At 45.7% G+C, this 25666-nt stretch overlaps 1 protein-coding gene across 1 annotated transcript in view; it reads left to right on the forward strand.

Annotated features, from left to right (window-relative positions):
* The window catches only part of LOC139765648 (probable cytochrome P450 301a1, mitochondrial), an 84384-nt gene that overhangs the window by 36934 nt on the left and 21784 nt on the right, over positions 1-25666 (forward strand). The window contains exon 3 of the mRNA XM_071693344.1: positions 295-392. The gene's annotated coding sequence lies outside the window, so the exon portion shown is untranslated. The remainder of the gene's footprint in view (positions 1-294; positions 393-25666) is intronic.

Raw genomic sequence — 25666 nt, forward strand, 5'->3', positions numbered from 1 at the left:
TAGGTATGTTGGGGGGGGTGTGGTAGAGGAGGGGTTGTAAGTTGGGTAGGTAGATGGGGTGGTAGTGCAGGTGGGTTGGGTGGGTCTGGGGTGGGTGGACCCACCCCAGACCCACTCCTCGTTAGACCTTCGAACATGGAAGTGGGTTAAGCCTCTTTCTTTTTCTAGGACGAATTTCCTTCGTGGATAAAAACGAAAAGTAATATCTATTTCTTTGTTTTTTTCTCATAGTATTAATGACATTCAATGGGAGGATTAGGAGGTAATCTTTTTTTCCCTTTTTTTTCCCCTAAGGATTAGGGAGACTCGAGATTAGGATTGGGACGGCCACCGAGAGAGAGGGAAGGATTGGGATTGTCCTCTGATTAAAATCGCCAGTCAGAAAAATTTGGGTAAGTGGATTTTCTGATCAGATTTTTCTTTCTCTTGTGTCGACTTTTGATTCTGGAGGATACGTGGTTTTTCTCCACAAATTCTTATTAAGGGATTGATTCTTTTTTCTTTGGGATAACACTGTTTTCCACCCGAATTTCATCTGTTCATAGAAGTGAATATGTGTATTTATATATGTGCGTTTGTGGATGTATTCCTTGTTTTGAGTTGGTTGGGTTTAGATTTTTTATGGGGTATGTATATTTGTGTGTGTCTGTTCTGTACGCATCTCCCTCACCCCCACACTCTGCGTCTGTACCTGTCAATATGGCTCTGTCTCCTAGGCTGTCTCATGATGAAAGTGTAAGTGTAAATATCTGTCTACCAAGTCTTCATCTATGACTGTCTGTATTTCTCTCCGCGATGATGCCTCTGTATACCAGCAAAGGCACACACGTCTGTGTTATCCCCCTACGATGGTGTGTCTGTCTGTATACAATATATACAGAGGATGTCTGACCGTCTTTATATGTCTGTCTGTATGTATGTGTCTGTAAGGCCATTCCACGGGTGTGTATTTGTCTGTCTATCCACAAGATATAAAGGGGAATATGTCTGTCTCTATATGTTTGTCTCTGTGTGGGTCTGCAAGGCCAGCGTCCCACGGCCCACAACACCTAAAAAAGAACATTAAGTTATCATATCTTTTGCCCAACAACTGTCATGATGTATACAGGTGGGAAGATAGACAGCCATGTATTATTTCCGTAGCAGGGTAAGGTGACCCCCTCCCTTGACCTCCCGTAATGGTGGGTCTCGGGGAAACTCTATAGGAGAGTAAAATCAGACCACATAACTCCCTAAAGCACTAGAAGTCTTATTATTCACAGGGCTTTTACGCAAAACTATCGTCTATCCTGCTGAATATGGTCTTCAATATCATAAAAAGAAAATCATTTATGAAATCATAGAAGTTATATATTTTTATGCATGATATATTGATAGCACTCGGGTGACTCCTGAGGGCTGTATGATGCATCAGAACTAGCAGATTCGGTCCCTCCGGACCCCTGGCTCTATTGACCTTTGGACTCTGCCTTCCCCTGAGCTCAGGCATCAGAGACATAATATAGCGCAGCAGCAGCAGTAGCAGCAGGGAACCAAATGATATTTTTTACCTCTTATTTCTTGTCAGTTGGGCTCAGAATCCTTATAGGTATTCACCGTCACTTCGACCTTCCGAGTCATGTGTTACTGTGTTGCACATTTATTTTCGAATGGTTCTGAAAATAGACCATTTGTTTTTTACTTTTCTTTTTTTTTTTTTTAGAAATGTTAGAGGCCTCGGTGGACATCAAACCCCCACAGAATTGTATATGACCAGTGTTTTGATACACATATTACTGCATCAAAATGTCCCAACAAACTGTGGACGGAAGCTGAAGTTAGAGCAGGGAAACTAATTGTTTACCCAGTTTGTTTATACATTATTGTTTACACATGAGCGACGCCAGGACTTTACAGATGCCAGACGCCATTATTGTTTACAGATGTCAGACGTACTGACGACAGCAACCCCATACAGTAAGCATGGTCGTATATTATGTGGTTAATTCTGTGGAGTTTCGACCCTCTGAGAAAAAAGGCAAATATTTTACTAAAACCCTTTTTTTCCTCTTTTTTTTTTTTTTTTAATCTCACCTAATTATCTTTTCTTTTAGGTTTTGCTTAATTACTTTAAAAAAGGAAAAAAAAAGGGAGGGGTTGAGAAGGTCTTGCATCCACGGGTTCAAACTATAAGTTATTGTTCGTGCTAATGAGGTGACGGTAAACATAGCCCGTGTTCCCTCGCTGGTCAGCTATGTTAAGACTGACGCCTTGGGCTAGGTTGTCTTACGATGCCCGGGAGCCAAGATCATTAAGGAAGTGAGAGGTATTCTTCCCTCAAGGTTCCATTGTCTCTGTACCGTCCAGGACAAAAAGGCATTGTGGTTCCAGGCTCCCCCATATATTATGTACTCTGCTGCCGGTCTCTGTAGTGTCCTGCGCGGCCGCTATCTCGCGCGCCCCCGCCGCGCCCCCCTGGAACTCCCACCCGTGTAATGTATTGCCCCAGAGAGGAAGCACTTGTCTAGTCCCACGCCAGCTACCTGCCCCATCTTCCAGGTCTGTAAGGACGTCCCCGTTAGGGATATTTTGCTACTCCCCATCAGGTCTGAGAAGGTCGTGGGTTCGGCAAATGGCAGAGGGAAGACTTGTAGAAAGGATCTTGTCTCATATTGCCTTGGGTATCGCACGGTAGGACCCTCACAGCTCCAGAGCAAGTCGGCCATACGGATGGGTTACGATTTTCATGCCTGAGATACACTGATATTCAGGTTGAGGGGCAATATTAACACATGAGTGATCCAGAAGTGTGTCGAGGGTTCAGTGTGGGAAGGTTGTAAGAAGTATCCCTAAATGAATCTTCTTCGTGTGGGTGTCCTTTTTTTTTTTCACTGTCGCCCACAATGGCTTGCGCAGGACGCCTTTTTCTTAATGAGTTTCGCCACCCAGATGCCTCATCTGTGCGTGAATGGAGGAGTGAGGGTGGGTAAGTGAGCAGTCAGGCCTTGGTTCCAGGAATGAGTAGGGGGCTGGCTCTATGTTCTCTTGAGATCTCGGAAGAACTTCTGGCAACATCCAGTTTGCTAAATGCTTCAGCGGACGACAGAAAATGGTTGGAAAAAAGAAAACGCAGATTCTAGCACCGCCTAATCTAAAAGAGATGGTAGCTCATATCTGCTGGGATGTATCTAAATGGATGGTTCAGGACCCTCGCAAAGATATTAACATTTCCGTCATATTCCCGGAGCCTGCCACCCCTAAAGGCTTAAGATCCCTTATGGAAGTCGGTTAATATCACTAAGAGTAAACAAGTGATGAAAAGAGCTCAAGAGGACGATGTGGGAGTCTTATTTTCCTGGTTCTGTCGTTCATCATTTTTTAGATCCTTCGACCTTTTTTTTTTTTTCTCCAGAATGACGTTAATAGTAACCTGGAAGCCCAGGGGTGAAGGACTGCTGAATGAGTCAGATGTTAGGAATGAGGAGAGGTCTGGCGAATAGTTTGGTGAAAAGAGAGGAGGTAGTGAAAGCCTTGCGTAAGACGAGGTGTGGTAAAGTAGCAGGGAATGGATGGGATTGTGGTAGAATTTTCTTAAGAATTTGTATGACGATGTTGTTAGCTCGTTATTCATGCTATTCGTAATTCATACGGTGCAAGTTGAAGTGCATGGAGATTGACAGAATGTATATATATATATATATATATATATATATATATATATATATATATATATATATATATATATATATATATATATATTTTCCTTGTATAAAGACATGAGGGGACACTTAAGATTTTACGAGAGATGCCTCACAGGCAAAAGTTAGAGGCCCTAATTTCCCCCACCCCAGGAGAAACATGTTTAAAGGATGACCCTTATTACAACCTTCAAGTTTAAGGGATGACCCTTATTACAACCTTCAAGTTTAAGGGATGACCCTTATTACAACCTTCAAGTTTTTAAACTAGTTTGATGACGTCAATAGTTGTGGTGTAGCTGTTGGCGTCATGACCGAGGCGCATTCACGGCCCGCCCATCGTCGGACGCATAGGGTCGAGTCCTGGTTACGACAGTCGGTGCACAGTCAACTTAGCTGTTCTTCCCCCCTACTGGTCTGGAAAGATGTAGGGGACAGGACAACGAGAGGGCCATCACATGACATTAGGCAAGAATCTTGTTAAAAATGATATAAAGACGTACGCTTAGATTATGAAACTGGTGGATGAAAGAAATGAACCGAGTGGTGAGATTGTGAATGTGACCAACATACAGACGTTCATAGAGATGTACAACATGCGATAGATATCGAGAGCTGGGGGGGCCATTCACATGGTTAGCTCCCTCCCTATACAGTACAGACAAGTAGTCCACACACACACACACGATATATATTGGCAGTCTGTCAGATGTATCAACGCCGCACCACACCTAATGACCTATTCACAAACAAACCAACGGATGTCAATCACAGACGAGCGTGAACATGAGCGAAAACACCATGGTAGGGACCTGCCATAGATAACATCATTTTCACTCATCTTCCTCCTTAATTATATGGGTACTTTGGCATCCACTTTCTCTTGCTTTACTGGAATAAGAATGATAATGATAACCATGATAATGATGTTAGTAATGATAAGAATAATAATCTCAATGCTGATTATAACATGTTGATTATAACAATGATAAGAATGTTAATGATAATTATGCTAATGATGATAATGATCATTATAGGACCCCTAACTCGCTCCCATTGGCATCAGGGGCCAGCACAGACACACGTAGAGACCCAAGTGGTTTCCTTTGACCTTCTCAGATAACAGAAAAGTACGGGAATGCAGAGCCAAAGTTGATATGGCTGATCTTGTATTTCTCTCTCTCTCTCTCTCTCTCTCTCTCTCTCTCTCTGTGTGTTCAGGGAGGGGAGAAGAGAGAGAGAGAGAGAGAGAGAGAGGAAGAGGGCGAGGGGGTGATTTAAGAAAGCACAAAGGGAGCTCTTTCCACGGTTAAGCCAAGCTCAGGTTACTCCCTTCACCCTCAGGGGAAGGAAGGGGGAAAGAGGATGGTGACCACCGGAAGGCCACGGGGGAAGGGAGGTGGCTAGTGGGAAGGGGAGTCTAGAAGGAAAGGGCAAGGGAAGGGAGAGTTCTCCAACAGAACTTTGTCCATTAGAGTTGGCAACTTGCCTCACTGTTTGTTTGGGAACATGCCCAGAGCTGTTGCCCGTTACACAGCCACGACTGTTACTGTTACGTAGTGGGGGGACTTATCGTTACGTAGTGGGGACTTACTGCTACACGGTGGGGGACTTGACTATTAAGTAGTGGGAAGTTTATGCTATGAAGTGGGGATCTATTCCTACATAGGATGGGTTGTTAATGCGTCGTGGGACTTGTCATTGTATAGCTGGGACGTAAAGCCATGTAGTAGGGACTTGACGTAATGGGGGGGGACTTACTGCTGCCTAATAGGGACCAGACCCACTACACTAATTGGGAGGCGTTCTATGATAGGTTACCTAACGTTAATCACTGCAGAGGACCAGCCCTTTAATTGGATGTCATCTGTAAACATACAAAGGTTGATTGGTTGATCAAAAGTAAACTAGACGAATGATTGGCTGCTCAGACGAGTAAGAGAGGGAGAGGCATTTGTACTCAAATGGAGTGATTGGTTGTTTGAAGGTAAACTAGAGAAGTGATTGGCTGTTCGGGGAAGTAGTATACAAACGAAGTGATTGGTTATTTCACGAGGAAAGACTTCTTGGCTATTGGCTGGTTCAGAGGTAAAGAAAAGTGATCATTGGCTGTTGAGGATGAAACGAGCGGTTGTACTCTTTGTCCATTTGTTAACATCGTGATTGGCTGCTCATTGGCCAATGAACGAACTAGTTCGTTGTCTGGTTATATCCAGCACTTCAAATACGGCAGACAAAAGGGCCTATGATCAAGCCTATATATATATATATATATATATATATATATATATATATATATATATATATATATATATATATATATATAAACCATCTTTTATCACGGTTTTAAAATTTGAATAAAGAGAGGATATTCATTCGGCTTCATTTGCATGAATTTCAAAGTTTTTCCTGGAATCTTTTGCGCCAAAACTACTTCCAGTCTTTTATCATACGTATCAAGGTCTGATACTTTCTTGGAATTGGAAATTTAAATCTGAGGCCCTTGAGCACACAGCGGTACGACCCCTGCCGTCTGATGGCTTGACCTTTGACCCTGACTGACCCCTAAAGCCTGTTTGGATCGTGCGCACGTAGGTCAGGCCATCATGTGTGAAAGAAGGGACATCTTGCTCAAGGCTCGTACCGTCGTGATCAAGGGTCGTACCGTCGTGATCAAGGGTCGTACCGTCATGCTCAAGGGTCGTACCGTCATGCTCAAGGGTTGTACCGTCGTGCTCAAGGGTCGTACCGTCGTGTTCAATGGTCGTACCGTCGTGTTCAAGGTGTCGTATCTTTATGTTCAACATCTCGTACCATCGTGCACAAGATAGTACCACCCACACACACACGGGTGGAATCTAGCTTTGACCTGGCTGAGAGATGTGAACTTTGAACTTCAGGTTTAATCACATTTCTGAACTACTCCCGTTTATGACTTTTGACACAAACTTTTTCCGCCATAAAGTTAGGTTAATCTATCCTTCGTTACTTAATAGACAGGTGGCCGACCGGGTCTGACCTTGTCTGAACTTAAGGTCTGAACTTTACACCACGACCGAGTTTGACCTTGCCTGAACTTTACACATACGGTGACCCAGCTTGACCTATCCTCAAGCAGACTGACTGACCTGCCAAAAAATTTGACCCCCCCCATCTGACCTTGCCTGACCCAATGGTTTCATGAATACAGTGACACGGATGACCACGGTTTAGAGAGCATGCATGAGCTGTTCAGGGTCAGTCATCGTTCTTATTGGCAGTTTATGTCCTCTAACTGCCATGTTAGAAAGCAATGACGAGCAGTATATATATATATATATATATATATATATGTATATGTATATATATATATATATATATATATATATATATATATATATATATATATATATATATATATATATGTGCGCGCGTGGGCACTCTTGATCGCCGTTTCCCAAGTTAACAAGGTAGCGCTGGGAAACAGACGAAGAACGAAACACATCCACTCACATACACGTAGGTATTAGTTAAGAGTATGTTGAAGCCGTCAAATGCAGGGCATGTAAGGATGTATACACATTAGCCAGGCCGGTCAAACAGTAACTGAGAGATGCTATTGGCACAGTCAGTCAGTACGCAGAGATGACCGCAGACATGCGATCGCCAAGCATTGACAAGAAAAACAATACCTTGTAGAACTGAACAACCCAATTCCATTGTACCCCCTCTGCTGATTATACTACCAGTAACGTCATTGCATCTGTCTTAATTGCTAATACTAAGAACTTTAATCTCTCCCCGGGTAACTTTAAGACACATCCCATTATCAACCAAAGCGCTATAAAAGAATTATCTAGAAACGATGAAGTAAGACCTGTTGTTGAACATACATCTCGTTCCCCAGGCCAACCTTCTCCTACACAACCCCACCTTAACCACCTTCCCTCGAACGATCAGGCCAGTGTAAGAACAGGAGGGAGTCTGTGGTGTTGGGATTGAAACACTTTATGAATTGTATTTGCACCTGATGAGGTGGAGTGAGGTCGGGAAACATGTAGTGCAGCATGTATGGAATATACAAGTTAAATAGAATTATACCTCCACACCACGTCCACTAGCGAGCGTCCATCTCTTGTGTGTTGTCTCCTGCCACCCTATCTAACCCCACGATCTGAAGGGATCCGATCCAAATTGGATTTTAATCCCACGGGGTCGTATCGGTGGTGTCCCCCACAGCAAGGTCGAGTATACTCTTTAGGCTAGGACCCCCCTGAGAGCTGGTCGTCCTTCGTGATCCGCCCCTGTGGCCTCCTGGATCTCCTCGAAGCTAATTGGAGCTTTTCTTACACCTCACTTCTTGGAAATCGTGATTACAAAAGATAAAGAGATGTGATCCTCTATAGCATACACGAAGGTGTATGATTATGATTCGTTTTGTGGGACGTATACATCTGAGACTTGCATCCAAGTAAGATGTGGCAATTGTATGATGTATATGTATATATATATATATATATATATATATATATATATATATATATATATATATATATATATATATTTATGGAGAAAAAGTTAGATTCTTGTATCACTGAGCAATATTCCCTGAGATAGATAATCATAACACCTTTGTCCTGAAGCCTTAAGAAGACTGTTGGGGTCATGTGAGGGAGTAGCTGCTTCCTTAAAAGAACGCCTTGTTGTTCTGGCCGACCCCAGTTCAGCTGTTGACACCAGCAGACTCGCCCTATAACACCATTTCCGTCCCTGTGATCCGGGCACCAGTCATGCCAAGAATTTCCCCCTTTTATTGAATTAGAAAATACATTATTAGAGTATTAAGAACCCTGGTTTAAGCCTCAGGACTCGTTGCTGCAGTCGCGATCACACGGTAGAAGGCAATCGTGTATACTGCCTGGTATACCTACATCTTGTACACTCCTGAAGTTCAAGATTTCAAGGAGACTCATACCCTGAGGGATCCTGGGCAACGATATATGCGTAGGAGCTTATAAGCAACATTCCAGATACTTTCAAACTGCCTAGTTCATTCGATGGCCTCGTAAAGAATTTATTCTTAGGATGCATTTAAGAGTAAAGTGAAGGAAGCAGGTCGCACCCTGGGCTGGCCAGGTCCTAATGCAAGGTGCATGAGGAGGGGTTCCTCTGGAGAAGAGCTCTGGCCATATTGACGAGGGCCGCCCGACAAAGTTCGCCCGACAGTTCAAGAGTTGCACAAAGGAGCTGCGAGCTCGCGTGGCGCGGGTGCCCTTGAAAAGATGACAAAGACAGGCACGTGGAGGGAAATGTAGAGAGTCACTCTGCCGTAAATGATTTTCCTCTTACATAGCAAGGCTTGGAAGGTAGCTCCTCCTCCTTCTCTAGCTCGACACTTCGAGTTTGACTTTGTCCAAAGCGAGGGAGGAGGAGGAGGAGGATCCCTCTCATGCCACACACTTAAGTTGATAGCGCCAGAGGACCCCCCGAATATTTTGTGAGGTGTGTGTGTGGCTGATCCATCCACCTGAAGTACCGATTGCTCCTGCTGGTGTGCGTGGGTCCCCCGAGGCTGCTTACTCCATCTCCGAGATGAGAGGAGCTGTGGCCCAGCTGATGACGCGGAAGACGCTGAAACTCGAGAAATTCACGGACAACTTAGAAAGTAATGAAGAAGTGAGGGATGTCATGAGACACGAAATCAAGGAGTAGAAAACTCGAAGTGTGGCTCCGAAGCCTTGTGACTGGCCAGAACGACAGAAGAGAACGACTGGATTTCTTAGAACATAGTCCTAAGAAGACACACTGACTCTCCACTTGAAGCCATGAGCAGCTTGAAGTCATACGCTCAAGATCACGACAACTGCACATCTTGCCCTCGTACAGCGTCGACGTGTTCCTCAAAAGAAGCTTGATGCCTGACGAGACCGACCTCAGTGAGGTAGATTGATTCGGTACATCGTGAGACACTTGAGATATCAACGATATGGTGAGATCCATGATGAAGATTCCCTTTGCATCTCTGGTCTATTACCCAACGAAGCTGATAGACACTATGGTGGATTCTATTCGAGTACCGAGCCAGTTCACTGCTCAGAAGGCTTTGTTCTTTCGGGATTTGGTCTGGGCTGGTGTCTGGGTCGTGTGAGATAGCTTTTTTTGGGGTGGTATGAGCTGCGTCTGTAGGTCACATGAGATCGTGGTATCTGGGCAGATAGTTTCAGTTCACTTCGATGCTGTTCACTTCGAAGTTCACTTCGATGCTGACTGAGGAGGGTGGGAATCACCTTTCGTGTAGTCCGCGAAGGTCTTGTCGAACTGGTCCTCGAAGTTACTAAACATGTCAGACTTCTAGGATGAGGAGAGTATCGACCTCCTACACTAAAACCAATGGACAAGGACTTGATTCTTAATTACTAGCATATGGGGAGGACCTTGAGGCCTTAGATAACTTGATAAACCACAGTCTGGTCGAGGTGAGTGGTCGAGTAGACGTCATTCGACTGACAGAACGCCCCACACACTACCACAGTCCTTTACACAGGTCCAGTGGACTTCTCCTTCGTCAAAAAAAAATAATAATATCGTGCTGGGTTGAAGATCTGAGACTCGTCCGTGATGGCTGGCTTCAAAGCTGATCCCTTCCTCCCCTGCGTCAAGTATAGTCTCTTGATATGGTAACCCAGGGTGTAGAAGGCGACGAAGGGGGAAGGGGCCGTCCATGCAACCTCTGGGTCGCAACAGGTGATGGAAGTCACGTCGGGAGAGGCTGGAGTAAAAGCTGCAACGACGCGAAGTCCCGTCAGGAGGAGTGGAGTTGATCGTGACGATCAAAAGAGCAACATCAAACCGTGCACCACAGCTGCACTAGACGACAAAGCAGACCAAAAAAAGACCCACACATGCAACACAGTAACACTAGACCACATAGCAGACCAGAAACAGACCCAGACATGAAACACAGCAAACACTAGACCACATAGCAGACCAGAAACAGACCCAGACATGAAACACAGCAACACTAGACAACAAAGCAGACCAGAAACAGACCCAAACATGCAACACAGCAAACACTAGACCACACGGAAGACCAGAAACAGACCCAGACCTGCAACACAGCAAACACTAGACCACACAGAAGACCAGAAACAGACCCAAACATCACGGAGACTCCAGATCACACGACGCCAGACCACAGAGTAGGACAGAAGCAGCTTCAGGCCTCACAGAAGCACCAGACCACACATACATACACCACGAGGGATAACCCATTAGGGCCACGCAACACATCACAAGGGTGGTGAAACAAGAAAAGTAAAGAACATAGTACCTTAAAATCACACGGAGGAGCACAGAGCATTCTCTCTCTCTCTCTCTCTCTCTCTCTCTCTCTCTCTCTCTCTCTCTCTCTCTCTCTCTCTCTCTCTCTCACACACACAAACACACCACGCACAACAGGCCACATGCATTATAGATTACCCAACAGAAAACACAACAGACTAAGCAACAGACCATGTAACAGACAGAAAACTAGACCACACAACAGACCAAGAAACAAACAGACCTCACAAATATCTGCACAATAAAAGACAAAACCGAATCAAACTTTTTACTGAACTTCACATCAGCCCTAAACTTCTCCAACACTACTCAAAAAGAAATACATAAACGCACCTGAACCAGACAGCCACACAGCAGACCACACCAGCTCCTACCACGAACCCCACACCACACAGGAGACCTCATGATCACCAGCACCTACCACGAACCCCAGCACCTACCACGAACCACAAGACCTCACAGGAGACCTCATGATCACCAGCACCTACCACGAACCCCAGGACCTTACAACAGACCATAGGATCACCATCCTTGTACTACGAAAAAAAAAAAAAAAATCTTTCTGTCGTTAACAAATGACGATCGTCAATCTACGTATGTGATTCGGTACCATCTAATCACCCCTCCAGTCCTTCACCAGTGGTGTCCCTCATTACGGAAAAGGCAAGGCCTTTGTCCCTCCACGTCTTTTATCAGTGGCACACCACTTTATGCGAGGAGTCGTCTTCGCCTCACCTCCACCCATGCAGAGGAACCTCCTGATCTCCAAGCCTGGGTCACGATCCTCCACACATCTTCCACGCCCCCAAACAACGAGCCCTTGGCCTCTCCCACACTGCTGCTGTTGTATATTTCTCGACGTCCCTAGGTCCCTGAGGGCCTGGCTGGGGCTCATAGTGTACCTGAAGATGCAGGAGGGAGTCATGGGTTCTTGGGTAATGGGCCTTACATCCTTAGGGACGGATGCATACGGTGTAGACTGTAGTAGGTCTACTTCGACTACCGAGGACCTCGCTCAGCGATGTGCTGACGATCTCTGGTGATGTGGTTCTCAATTACATATGACAGGGTTTATTTACGTGCCACCAAAATGCACTTACACAACCCACCCTCCTCCCCTTCCTTCTTCTTAGCCCGCCCACCTACCTCCTCCTCCTCCTCCTCCTCCAATCACCATAAGAGCGTTTGCCCTTCCCCATATACCCTCTCTCTCTCTCTCTCTCTCTCTCTCTCTCTCTCTCTCTCTCTCTCTCTCTCTCTCTCTCTCTCTCTCTCTCCCTTCCACTCCACTCCTTACATGAATTTATAGCATCTTATGCCAGGATGACCCAGGGAAAATAAACCACCACGATGACAGAAAGCCTCTCATTCTCTCTCTCTTTCTCTCTCTCTCTCTCTTCTCTCTCTTCTCTCTCTCTCTCTCTCTCTCTCTCTCTATATATATATATATATATATATATATATATATATATATATATATACGTTACGATCAGAAGTCAATATACATCGGGAGATACCTTTGGGCAAGTATGCAAAGTGGGTGAAAGGGTTGGAATTGAGAGAGAGAGAGAGAGAGAGAGAGAGAGAGAGAGAGAGAGAGAGAGAGAGAGAGAGAGGGTGGGTGGCCCAAGCTTTGGTCTTGGCGCCGCCACCCTGACACCAAGACACACCGCAGCTAAACTTTCAAGCTTGGCTATTAAAAAGTTTATTTTGAGGCATTTTGGCCCTCATCAGCGGCGCTAATCTCTGTTCCAAACTTATCTAATGATGTATTAGCGGGTGTTTTGTGGCTCCTGAAGATGATGGTATGTGTCTGTGTGTCTGTATGTGACAACTGCCTGTGTGTGTGTGTGTGTGTGTGTGTGTGTGTGTGTGTGTGTGTCTTTTAATCTCGTATTGCCCCGTCCCTGCACACACACACACACACACACACACACACACACACACACACACACACACACACACACACACCAGCCTAAGCCAGGTACCCACCCATTTGCCGCTCAGCCCCGGGTGGGAGGATGAACACCTTGGTTGAGTGTGTACCGAATGTCACAGCCGGGATTCGATCCTAAGCGGATCTGACCCCGGGCTAGCCCGTGCTGACTTATGGTCAGCAACGCTGCTATTAATGTAACGAAGGCATCAAAATTGCATTCATTTTTTTCAATACGCTTCTATCTCTTCGTTCCTGCCTTCATTTGCTGCACTGAAGCTTCATTCTTTAACCACTTATTCTTATTTGTCATTCACATTCCTCATCCTCCTCCTTCTATTTTCTTTCCTACACTCCCCAGACTAAGTAGATGGCCAGAAAAAAAAATATCCTTCCACCTTCTTCTCCCGACAGCTGTCGTATCAGACAACTTCACTGTATCGTCGATATATTTATGCTTTCGTTTCTGCCTTAATCACGCTACATGCCAGAGCTGCCATGTGCAAGATAATACGTCTGCTAGGCTGTCGATCTCCAATCCTTCTCATGCGCGTGTGTGTGTGTGTGTGTGTGTGTGTGTGTGTGTGTGTGTGTGTGTGTGTGTGTGTGTGGTATGACTCTCCATCCTCACCCCCTCACGTGCCTCCTGCTGGACAAAGCCTAATCCTAGCTCCTCTTATGTCTCTCATTCGCTCTCGCACTTCACTTTGTACTCGATTATCTTCGTCTAATTTTCTTTTTTTCCATGGCTTTCTTCTGTGTGGTTTTGTCATCAAGTCTTGCTGTTGTGTCTGTGTCTTTGTCTGTCTAGAGCACACACTGGAGGCGATGTGTTAGAGGTGATTGATTTAAGAGATGTAGATCTGTCTGTCTGTTCGTCACCCATCTTTTAATTTGGCTCTGTGTGTGTGTGTCTGTGTGTGTGTGTATGTGTGTTGTGTGTGTTGTGTGGGTCTTTTTGAGTCCCCCACCCTCAAAAAAGAAGTCAAAATTCAAGGAGCATTTGGGGAGGTCATACATTGTGTGGGGGGATCATACACCCGGATGTGTGTGGGTGTGTGTGGGAGAGGGGTGGGGCAAGCGCTACCTCGAGCTGTGTGGGTAGGTTAGGTTAGAGTGGAGGCTTGTCCACCTGGAGTTTTACACACCAGGCGGTCATGAAGTATCCATGTTCATTCATAGGTCACGAGATTAAAGATATAAGCTGGCCACGCTCACGCCCTTGGGGGGAGGAGAGCTGGGTGTGTATCTACCCCCGTCTCTCTCTCTCTCTCTCTCTCTCTCTCTCTCTCTCTCTCCACCTGTCATATCCAGCTTCCTACTACGACTCTCGACCACTTACATGAGCTCCTCTCCTCCCCACCTCTGCACGCCCGTGTTCCAGCTGCCACCATGCTTGGTATTCTCCATGTCCGCCTGACGTGTCCTCTCCTCTCCTCCCTTCCCTCCTCCCTTCCCATGACGGCCTCGACGACGAGTTCCCTCCCACACCCATGTTGGCCTCGACCAGTTCTCCCCCCACCTGGTGACAGTCCTCGACGAGAAGCCCTCGTCCTCTCTACACACCCATGACGGGTTCCCTCCCCATAGCCATGCCTTCACTCCCAGCTCAACATGCCCATGGTGGCCAGTGAGCCGTACCAACCCTCGTTACCATACGTCCATACATGTAGTAATGACGAGACAAATTACTGTGAATACGAATGGAAGTCCAGGCAACCTGTGTGTGTGTGTGTGTGTGTGCTTAATGAGTGTTATAAAGACCATTATATGTATCTAATGGCATCCTTCAGAATAATGAAATGAAAGAGGGGAAAAAAAGGGGGTCGAGCGCATAGATTCCAATCCTGGTTGCAACAGTCTGTCCACAGTTAACCTAGCTTTTCATCTACCCCTAGGGGTTGGTCAGTAGACTAGGTACCTGGCTCAGGCTAGTATATATATATATATATATATATATATATATATATATATATATATATATATATATATATATATATATATATATATATATATATCTTTTCTTCTTTTCTTTCAAACTATTCGCCATTTCCCGCATTAGCGAGGTAGCGTTAAGAACAGAGGACTGGGCCTTTGAGGGAATACCCTCACCTGGCCCAATTCTCTGTTCCTTCTTTTGGAAAAAAAAAAAAAATCAATAACCATGATTAAGTGACGAGAACTAGAAAGAAAGAGAATCGAACCCTTCAACGCAGCAGGAAGGCAACGGAACGTTTATACCATTTAACCAGCCAAGCCGAGCCAGACCTTACTGCCTGCCTGACCATCGCAGACCCAACCACCCAGCCTTACCCTAAGCTGGCATCACCACCTTCATCAGTGCCTCGTCACGGAAGGGAGCTTCCCTACGCATGTCGCTCGTGGCCATCCATGTTCATCCACTGCCTGGGTCAAGACCAGAGTGAATCCTTTTCGGCGATGCAAAGCGTCGGGTTGAATGCGGTCATTGATTGAGGCTGGCATGCGGTATGTGTATATATGTGTGTGTGGGTGTGTGTGTGTGTGTGTGTGTGATTTCCAGTTGTGTATACGCGTCTCTCTGGCACGCGGTATGTGTATATATGTGTGTGTGGGTGTGTGTGTGTGTGTGTGATTTCCAGCTGTGTATACGCGTCTCTCTCTCTCTCTCTCTCTCTCTCTCTCTCTCTCTCTCTCTCTCTCTCTCTCTCTCTCTCAACCTCGATAGCACCAAACAGACATACTGTGTGTTGGGGGGGTGTTTTGAAGGGGCAATATTCACTGCTCCCATTTGTACTATGTTTTTCCTTTCTCTCGTAAAATGGTCTACAGAGTATAATGTCGTATAATGTCAAGCAAGTTAACTGATAAATTATCATTATTATCATTTTCATTATTTTATCATTATCATTTCTATCATCATTATCATTATCTTTATTATCATCACTAATGCTATCATTATTATCATCACTATCATTTTACCCTCATCACTTCATTCTTGTATTGTCCCTCTGCTCCTCGTTCTCATATCACCACTACATTCATTTCTGTACCAGTCATCAAAAATCCCATCCCATCATTCAGTACTATAAACTCATCTGAATCAATCCTTAAATTAATGGTTATCCGTTATCACAACGCTGCGTTATCCTCACTCCCTTATCATTAATGAATGTATTTTGGGGGGGGGCAATGGATTCAGCCAGCCCCGTCGAACTCCGTGCACAAATTAGATCTGTAATGTATCCAGCAGAACACGTAACGCTAGCTCACCTCCTCAACTGTAGGCGCCCTTTTAACACGCTAGCTTCCGACGTTGCCGAACTCCACAGTAGGAATCCATCAGGATATCTGCGCCAGAGTTAAATCTCCATCACATCATCTGACTAGATATTGGATGATGTGGTGGTTAGCATCGCTAATGCATTATTCACGGGCCCGCCCAGGGTCGAGCGCTTAGGTTCGATTCGTGGTTGCGGTAGTTGGTCCACAGTCAACCGAGCTGTTCATCCATCCTAAAGGGGGTTTGGTAGATAAGATAGGTACTGTGCGAGTTTTCATGGATGTGCTATTATGACCAAGTAATCATTCTATAATGTTCCATGACCGAATAATCATTCTATAAAAGTTCCATGACTAAATAATGATTCTATAAATCTCCCACATTTTGTAGTTTTGAATCATCCACAAAAATATTGTAGAGGGTTAGAGTAAACCTATGTTCGTTCTCTATAACTTTTTTTTTCATTGAAAATGAGATGCCTTTCTATATGGGTATTTTGCTCGCTGGTGTCATGTCGGTCAAGATGGGGAAAAAACCGATCAATCGAACCCAAAACTGTCATTTCTCAATGTCTCATTGGTTCCTTGTTTTCATTTGGTAAAGTTAAGAGTCCAGGATTAAAAAAGGAAATTGATATCCATCACTGATGAAGGGGCCCTGAGATGTGAAGGACATTTAACTTTCAAATTTGAAAAAAAAGGAAACGAGTCTAGAAAATACGCCAGTACGACGGGGGTGGGGTCGTGATCTCCATAAAGACACAGGGGCGGGTGGAAGCCTCATCCCTGAATGACACTCACAATCGAGGGAGAAAATCTACCGAGAGGCTATGTTTCCTTAACTGCACCCACATGAAAATGGTAACACTGGAAGACGCCAACGATGGAATTTGTGATGAGGGTGAGAGTGGGTCGCGGTGTGTGGCATGTGAGAGGGCTGAGGGTGGGGTGGTGGGTGTCGGAGAGGAGGTGATGTGAGGGTGGGGAAAAAAGAGAGAGAGAGAGGTGGGAGGGAGGAGAGAGAGAGAGAGAGAGAGAGAGGGGGGAGGAGGGAGGGTAGCGTCTTTGGCGTAGTATGTAAGAGGCCTTGAGGAGAGAGAGGGAGAGAGAGAGAGAGTCGTCGGCATGGCATGTGAGAGGGAGGGAGAGCAACTCAACACACCGGACGGAGAGGAGGTCGTCCTCTCTCCCACCGCCGCACTCCTAACTTGGCCCAAATTGCATGAGACAGTTCAGTGCGCAAGTTATGGCTCCAGCCTTTCACTGGGCCACCTACCTTATCGATACTAACTCTGGCCAGCCTCGCCAACTCCACGTGAAGTCTTTGGCCCACGTTATTAGCAATGGATTACTCCTCCTTCACCTCCTCCTTCCACCTCCTCCGCCTTCCACCTCCTCCTCTTCCACCTCCTCCTCCTTCCACCTCCTCCTCCTTCCACCTCCTCCTCCCCACCACCTCCTCCTCTCCCAAGAGGAGCAGAGTAACGTCCAAAGAAATGGAACATGACGCTATTTCCCAGCCTCGCTTGCGGTGCGCGAGTTCGAGAACGAAGAGGAAAGAAACTGATGTTGTAACTGTGGGATGATAAGCAAGACCGAGACTTGTTTACACTACACATCATACATTAATGATGAGGGTTTCGGATTCATGTGGGGGGAAAAAAGAAGATATGTTAGGGTATTTCAGGATGAATCTACTCCACTCTTTTATCATTCTACGCCTCCTCATCGCCACCGTCAGCTCCTGCCTAAGCAGAGATCCCTCGTCCCCGAGTTACAGTTCGCCATCTCATTCTGCCATCGCCGCTCCGATCTGATTAGCGATCAATCAAGTTATCTAACCGCCAAACTACCCAATTGCCGGACTACCTCTCTCTCTCTATCTCTCTCTCTCTCTCTCTCTCTCTCTCTCTCTCTCTCTCTCTCTCTCTCTCTCTCTCTCTCTCTCTCTCTGTCTTGCAACATGGTCAGCATAATCCAGTGGCCTCCGATGTAGCACAACTGACTGCCTGCCAGTGTGTGTGTGAGAGAGAGAGAGAGAGAGAGAGAGAGAGAGAGAGAGAGAGAGAGAGAGAGAGAGAGAGGCACGTTGAGCAAGAGTGAAAGATAACTACTACCCCCCCCCTCCCCTCCCTAGTGAGTGACCCTACCCAAAGGATTCTCATCCCTCACCCTCCTCCCTCCATCCCTCCCTCCATCCCTCCCTCCCTCCCTCCCTCCATCCCTCCCTCCCTCAATCCCTCCCTCCATCCCTCCCTCCTCCTCCCTGTAGGGAGGGGGAGGGAGGGAGAGGTATGGCGGCAGTGGCACACGATTTAACTTTTTTTTCTTTTTTTTTTTGTCATTCTGAAAGAAAAAATGAAAACGGGAAAAATGCAGAGCCGGAGACTACAACACAACAAGTCTGGCCATTAAAACTTAGTGATCATTAGTTCTCGTCTCCAAACGATCGTTCATGTCCGTTGCGTAATGAATCAAATTTGAACCCGATGTTTAGTTACGGTGAAAACCTTTTTTTTTTTCTTTTTAAAACATTTCGCTCACAGTCTCTCTCTCTCTCTCTCTCTCTCTCTCTCTCTCTCTCTCTCTGTTATTTCTTTTCATATATATATATATATATATATATATATATATATATATATATATATATATATATATATATATATAAACTGACTTATATTTCTTTCTTGTATCTCCCCTGATGATATGATCATTACACGAAAGTGCACTTGGGAGCTTATTTTTCATGCCCCCGTGAACTGGTAGGAATATATATATATATATATATATATATATATATATATATATATATATATATATATATATATGTATATATATATAACGATTTTTAAATTATATACATTTTTCTATGTATATTCATTTGCCTAACCGGTTCATTCATTTGATTGTTGATTTCCTTGACCGTTCATTCTCTTCCCTGTTCATTCCCTCATCCGTTCTCCTTCAGTCATAATTTCGGCATGTTCTTTCTCTCTTTCTTTCTTTTCATCTTTGAATCCAATGAAGGCGGACGTGGTCTTTGATACGCCAGCTGGACACACGAGGACCAACCCCCTTAATGCATACTTTCGCGGAGAAAACGGGAGGTAAATTGGCATTGAGCTCGTGGAATGGGACTGAACTCAAAACTTTATTTTTCCCTTCCTGGCTCTGAAGGCAAACCACCCAACTACCATGAGACTTCACAAGCCAACCAGTTTAAAGGCGAGCAGGAGGGAGAGGGGGAGATGGGGAAATTTTCTCATTTATCGAAGGAAAAACTTTAATTTGTTCTAAAAGGGAAAACATCTTATGCAGGAAGTTTTAATGAGAGTCACTAATGATTAGAGAGGGAGAGAGTGAGTGAGGGAGGGAGAGAGAGAGAAAGGGCGGAGGGGGAAGGGGAGGAAGAGTCCCGAGGCGTCAGTTGGAAAGTTGTGTTTTAAGGACCTCAGAGAAATCCGTCCGTCACGAGTGATTTGAAAACGTAAATCTAATCTGGTGGTCGACCCGTCCCTCTCCACAGATCTGGTGGTCGACCCGTCCCTCTCCACAGATCTGGTGGTCGACCCGTCCCTCTCCACAGATCTGGTGGTCGACCCGTCCCTCTCTACAGATCAGGTTGACGACCTGTCCCTCTCTACAGATCTGGTGGTCGACCCGTCCCTCTCCACAGATCTGGTGGTCGACCCGTCCCTCTCCACAGATCTGGTGGTCGACCCGTCCCTCTCTACAGATCAGGTTGACGACCTGTCCCTATCTACAGATCAGGTTGACGACCTGTCCCTCTCTACAGATCAGGTTGACGAACCGTCCCTCTCCACAGATCTGGTGGTCGACCCGTCCCTCTCCACAGATCAGGTTGACGACCCGTCCCTCTCCACAGATCAGTTTGACGACCCGTCCCTCTCAACAGATCAGGTTGACGACCCGTCCCTCTCAACAGATCTGGGACCCAAGGCCCTAGACGTATGAAGGAGTGAGTGGAAAGAGAGGCCATTGTCGATGAAGGCAAAGACTGGACTGTATGAATTAGTAATACCAAGACACTTAATGGCTAGGACAATGTTAACACAGTTGATCCCACCTGCCATACGCCGTGCAAAGGATGTACCAGTTTATGTACAGGCGATTTGATAGAATCACTGGGACAGGATATCGGTCCATTGGCCCGGTCGTCATCGGTCCACCTGGATTTTATCCAATGTCCCAGCGACCCAATTCGACTCTGGATGTATGATCCCTCGCCATATTTGCTCTATGGTCCTTGATATGTAATTGGAAAAGATAATTACACACTGATTTATTTACCATTCTAAAAGTACAGGCGAGCCATTTTATAATCACTTTTGATGTGGATGTAGACCTGTATGATTTAGATTTAGAGGGAACGACGAAATGGAATTAGATTCCGAAACACTGATGCACAACTCTTTTTATTTTGTTTTCCCCCCTCTCCCACCTACATGGTATTGAGGCTGTTAATCCCAGTCTGACCTTTACATTTATATATTTTAGGACGTTCATTCCGTCAGACGCATCCCAGCGACGCAAGGGTATCAGAATACCAGAGTCTCTATGGCTTGCAGAACACATTGTATAGTGCATCATAATATATCTAAACCGCATCACAAATAGCGAATGAATAAGATTATTCGTGATAGTTTCAATGTAGAATGATATTATACACAAGTAATGTAAAAGGGATAGTGGTGATGGTGGTGGTAGGAGAGGTTTGAGTTGAAGGTTTCTGCATTGAGGTTGAGGGAGGAGGTTGAGGTGCGCGATGAGGTTGAGATGCTGAGGTTGACTTCAGAAATGGTGACAGCTAGTTTAGGATGTGTTAGCAGTGTCGAGGCTCTGTTTAAGATTGAAATGGCTATGTTTAAAGGTGGAGTATGTCCTGAGTGCGGTGAAGTATGTTCGGAGTGCGGTGGGGTTTATGTGTTAAGTGCGGTGGAGTATGTTCAGAGTGCGGTAGAGTATGTTCAGAGTGCGATGGAGTATGTTCTAAGTAGGAGATATGCGAGTATGACCTGGCTGTATGTTGTGCGAGGTGGTTCTGGTGTGTACTGAAAGTGTGTGATGTGAGGTGGGGAATGTGTCTGCGGGAGGTCTGAGGGCTCCGTCGTAGGGTTGGGTCTCAGGGCGTGTCGTAGGAGTGGGTCCTGGGATCGGTCTTAGGGCGTGTCCTGGGAGTGGGTCCTGGGATCGGTTTTGGGCGTGTCCTGGGAGCAGGTCCAGGGATCGTTCATTCAAAGGATCCAATAAGCGTTCATCCCAGACAAAAAAAAAAGACAAATGAACATATGAAAATAATACGGCTTAATAATCATGTGAATCACTTACGAAAATCTATCAAGACGAGGATAAAAGACTATGATCGATGTGAGAGAGAGAGAGAGAGAGAGAGAGAGAGAGAGAGAGAGAGAGAGAGAGAGAGAGAGAGAGAGAGAGCAAGCGTCATGAGACGCCACTACCCAATTACGAGATCTGCCGCCCAACTCGCAAGAGCCTGATCGCAATCTGGTATATACACTCCCGTGTTACATGGCCACAGGAAATTAGACGTCCAACTTGTTGGAAAACGGTCCAGTGCAAAAATTAAGAGGCGTAAGGGAAAAAAGAAAAGAAAGAGAAAAGAGAGCAGTCCACGTAAGAAACTAGACTTTTCTCATCTCGTCGTTTTCCAGAGATGTAAGGATAACGAAGAAATGCCAGTGAGGTGCATTCAGCCATTGGCTACTGTTGTATGTAATGCCGTTTGACTTCACTACCATCACCGTTACACACACACACACACACACACACACACACAACATGCCGTCCTAAATAGCATTGTCTGCACGAAGAAATATTGCCCTCTCTCCTCCCTGAGGCCAGGGGCGCCATGGCCCACAGTGTCCCACCCACCCACAGACCCGTGCGTGTCCAGGACACGCACCCGGACCCCCATCACAAGGACACGGACCCAGGACACATCCAAGCACACGGCCCCAGAATACGGCCCCAGGACACAGCCACAGAACACGGTCCCAGGACACATTCTCAGGATCCTAATATATCTCTCCTAGAATCCTTTCACGCGATCTGCTCCCAAGATCCATACCCCAGGACCCATTCCAAGGACCCATTTCTAGGACCCTCCCTCCCCCACATTCCCTTCCCCCACCTCCCTAGGACACTCCCCCAGACTTTTCCAAAGACTTTTAGACCATCAAGAACAATCTAATTCATTTTCGTTTTCTTGAATACAGTTGATACGTCTCGTCATGTATTTTCCTATTCGATTCGTTCTGCAAGCCAATGGAGGCTGTATGTATAGTGTCGTGGTGTTGTGACCACATCTGATAGCGATATCAAGGTCTTGAAACGTATACGTAAAGCTCAAACACGAGTTGACAGCTTCAATACCCCGTCAGCAATGAGGGGGGGGAAAAAATTGTGCATCAGTATTTCAGAATCTAAATCTATTTCATCGTCATCCTCTAAATCAAATGGAGCTGAATCCACAACGAATGTAATTATGAAACGGCTCGCCTGTACTTCTGAAACTGGAAATAAATCAGGGTGCAATTATTTTTCCCATTACACATCAAGGACTATGAATGATATATGGTGAGTGATCACATGGTCGGAAAATACATCATGTGAAGCCTCTGGTATATACACACACACACACACACACACACACACACACACACACACACACACCATACATACCTTAAGTGCACATAATGTAGCGAGGGTGAGAGACGTGTATACCTTCCCCATGAGCCACCCTCCCCACCAGCGCAACAGGCAGTAGTAGCAATTCACTTTCATGATTTTGGAAATCTGGATAACTGGGGAATATGGCCGAGCGGGGTGGGTGAGGCGAGGCGGGCTGGGGTGGGTCGCTGTGGGGCTGGACGGGGTGAGGCGGGCTGGGGTGGGTCGCTGTGGGGCTGGACGGGGTGAGACGGGTTGGGGTGGGTCGCTGTGGGGCGGGGCTGGACGGGGTGGGTCGGGGTGGGAAGAGCGAGGCGGAGTGAAGTGGGTCGGGGTGGGTTGGGACCGATCGGGGCGGGACGGGTCAGTGAGGAGGAAGACAGGGGAGGGATGTGTGATGTGTGGGTGGTAGTGGTGAGGGAGGAGGAGGGAGGAAGAGAGGTTGAGAGGTTGACAAAGCGACGGAACTTGACGTAATGAGGTTGAACCGCACACAACCCCTACTACTAACCCACTCTCCCCTCCCTTCCGCCCTAACCACACCAACCCTATCAACCTCACCCCACCCCAACCCCACGACAACTGGCAACAGCATCTGTCATCATCAATCCTGCTTCAGTTCTATATATTGCTACATGGCCAGGCTCCCTCTGTGTGTGTGTGTGTGTGTGTGTGTGTGTGTGTGTGTGTTACAAACGAAGGCCACCATGATAACCATGTAAACCACTGCAAACATTTTTTTTTCAGAGACTATAGCATTTTTTTCCCCCTTTGCTGCACTATAGCATTTTTCTTTATTGCTATACATCACACACACACACACACACACACACACACACACACACACACACACACACACACACACACACACGCACAAAAATGCAAATGTTTGATTTGATTAACTAATCATATCTTTTTAGTTTTCACCAATGTTTATTCAGTTCACTGTCATATAACAGCCTAGTGGTATTCCCTGGCGTATATATATATATATATATATATATATATATATATATATATATATATATATATATATATGATTCCTATGAGTCCACGGGGAAATGAAACAATAAGTTCCAAGTGCACTTTCGTGTAATAATCACATCATCAGGAGAGAAATATAAGTCAGTTGATATACAACGAAGAGACGTAGCTTTGATGCCATTTGTTTGATAATGAAGTGTGTACTAACACCAGATAGCTTACAAATATACATAAACTATTACATCGCGACAGCCCCCAGCTTGCTTTATCTTTCTAGCCATACGTGAGTCCTGGAACGAGAGAGCGAAAGAGAACGCCTTATGTTCTCTACATTGAGTATCATATATTCCCCTCAGTCGAGTACCAGGTAATCCTTTAACCCATGGGTCATTCACCAGAATGATGCATTCACATAGACGTCATTATATCAACCTGGGACACCAGAGACCGAGATGATAACAGATAACACCTTATCTGCCACCTTCCTTTTCCCTCAAGTTAGGCCATCATCGCAGACAAGAAGCCTTCGTCAGCCCGGCACAGCGAGGGAGAGGAGTCTCCTGACGCAGACGTGACCGGCTTAAAGGAAGGGCACCTCAAGTCTTACCCCTTCCATCGACTCGAACTCCTGCCCGCGGGGTACGAACGCAGATAAAGCTACCACTGTACCACGGCGTCCTTGATAATTCCTTGAGTTTAAGAGGGAAACAAACGAGAGCAGACAAGGCTAAATATAAACATTTCCCCTCCTCAGCATGTGGATCTATGTAAATTCGATTTGCATTCCTTGAATTTTAATATCAACAATTCAAAACTTTTCTTAATGAGATGCACACAATACGCTGGAGTTAATTCTACCCAGCGAAGCGAAGTTATAATTGCGCCTGCGAGAATAACTTTCATCTAGCGCAGGTGTTAGAACAAATAACCCAGTTGCTTGGAACTGATTAACTTGGAATATATCTTTCTTTCGCGAATTATTCGGCACGTCATAGGAAATGTATTTTGTCGTGACACACTTCAAAACAGGTCTTCAGTACGATATTTCTCTATACTCTATGTATGTAAGAGGATAGAATTGTTGGAGAAGGCGAGCTCTGACTGTGTACATAAAGTTAACGCAGACGTGACCGGCTTAAAGGAAGGGCACCTCAAGTCTCACCCCTTCCATCGACTCGAACTCCTGCCCGCGGGGCACGAACGCAGATAAAGCTACCACTGTACCACGGCGTCCTTGATAATTCCTTAAATTCAAGAGGGAAACAAACAAGTCATGTCATTATCACGCAAAACAAACACAGACGGAGTCAGCAAGGAAGCAGACGGTCGCCTGTGTTCTGTCATATCTGTCTAACCTGTACAGTATCCTTGACTCTCAGTTGTTATTTGATATGTTGAAACATCACCATGCAATGAAGACGATACATTATCACTAGAGCCTACTTTCTGGGGGAGGGAGATGATCGGTTGTCAACCCCACGGAGTGGATCGGTGCCCCAGGTCGACAGCCAGGGTCCGACAGCCTCACCTACTGACCTCTCCCTTCCCCTCCCTCCCGCGGGGGAGGAAAGTACTACGCTTGTGATATAGTGTTTAGCTAGTAAGGAGCAAAGTATCGTTTTGTAAGAATGAGGAATTCGCACGTAAAGTAACCTGAGGAATATATCATGACTATAGCTGTAGGATGATTATAGAAATTCAATTGTACAGAAACATAGTCTTCTTCCATAGCAGTTTCCATAGAGGGTTATGCCATGTGCAAAAGTTTACTATTTAC

This window comes from Panulirus ornatus, chromosome 55 (assembly GCF_036320965.1).
Source record: "Panulirus ornatus isolate Po-2019 chromosome 55, ASM3632096v1, whole genome shotgun sequence".
Lineage (NCBI taxonomy): Eukaryota > Metazoa > Arthropoda > Malacostraca > Decapoda > Palinuridae > Panulirus > Panulirus ornatus.